This window comes from Entamoeba dispar, genomic scaffold (assembly GCF_000209125.1).
Source record: "Entamoeba dispar SAW760 scf_1105229461543 genomic scaffold, whole genome shotgun sequence".
Taxonomy (NCBI): domain Eukaryota; phylum Evosea; order Mastigamoebida; family Endamoebidae; genus Entamoeba; species Entamoeba dispar.
In genome coordinates, this window is record NW_001854745.1 from 1 (window position 1) to 1635 (window position 1635).

Consider the following 1635-nt stretch of genomic DNA (forward strand, 5'->3'; position numbering starts at 1 on the left):
GATTATGACGTTGCGTTTGGTTAGAAAAACATCTTAATCAATACTTCAAGAATAACAGTGATTATTAATTACAATGACAGAATATCATTGACAATAAAAGAATGGGTATTTATAAAGATGGTATTATTACTTATTATGATACAAATATATTTGATAATATAAAATTATCAAAGGAAAAGGGTCTAGTGGTTGATTCTAAAAAGAATATTAACTCATAGCAAAATAGTAGTAATTATATATTCTTCTTAAAATAAGAAAATAAAGAAGAAATTCAAACCCATTAAAATCAAAAAGAAAATAAATAATGAATATTTAAATAATTGATGTTTAAAATACTCTATTCCATATCAAATAAATGAGAAAATGAAATTATCATAATTCAACAACTAAAATCAAAGAATAAGCCAATAGTTGATGAACAAATACTTTTAAAACAAATGGATTAATTAATCTCAGCTGAGCAAGGAACAATATAAAATAAAATTATTAACATTAATTATCTACTTTTTATTGCGATCCTTTTATCAATTCAGAAAATACATCATATTTTGATACTATGGATATTGAGTAATACCATAGGGTCTTGTAAAGAAAATCAAACAACAAACAGGTATTCAAGTTCAAAGAAAAGAATGAACTTCAATAGCAATAAAATGCATAATAATAATGATAAAAGAAATAACAAGAAAAAAGTGAATAGAAAAAGAAGAATACAAATAAAAACAAATAAGAAACAAGGCAAATATAATGATAATAAACATTATACAAATAATAAATCTAAATTATTAACAACAAAAGAAATTGAAATAAAAATTAAAAGAATAACAAGAAAATGGGAGAAATGAGAATAATCAGAAATACATAAAAAATAAGAAGATAAAGAAAAGAAATGGTATAATATTCTCCAAGAAGTATATTCAATAAGAAAGAAGAAAACACTAGAGAAAATCAAAGAAGAAATCAAAGGTAAAACAAAAGATTGGAAAAGTGAAGATATTAAAACAATTGAAGAATGAATCAAAAACAAAAATCGAAACAAAGAAATGAATGACAGATGTAAAGCTGCAAGAATAATAAATGAAAAAGAAAATAAAAGGAAAACACAAGACAAAGAAGAGAAAAAGGAAGAAGAAGGCAACAAAGAAGAAATTAACACACTTCAAAATAAAATTAAAGAAATAGAAGAAACTATTAAATAACTTCAAACAAAAAACAAAGAAGAAGAACGAACCATTTCAGATGAAATGATTCAAAAAGCACGAGGTACAATTATAAAAGAACTTGAAGAAAAAATAGACAAGATTCAAACACAAATAAACAATATTCAAACTACATATAATGAAATAAGAAAATTCTAAATTAAAATAATAAAATATTTCATTACAATCAAAAATAAATGAAATATAAAATAGAAATAACACATAACGATGAAATCATTATTCTCTTAGTTAATTATGAGATGAAGAAGAATGATGATGATGTGTTGAAGAAGAACATAAGATATAAATAAAAATAAAACACTGAATATCAAAAAAGTGCGATTCAAAACTATGAGATTGCAGAAATATACAAGAAAGAATTAACAATACACAAAAAGAAAATGAAGAAATAAATCCAAATATATCAAACATCATC

General features: G+C 22.4%; 3 annotated features.

Moving 5' to 3' along the window:
- Window positions 1-511: a repeat region.
- A 3-nt stretch (window positions 512-514) lies between these two features.
- Window positions 515-1473: a repeat region.
- Window positions 1455-1628: a repeat region.
- The last annotated feature ends 7 nt before the right edge of the window (window positions 1629-1635 follow it).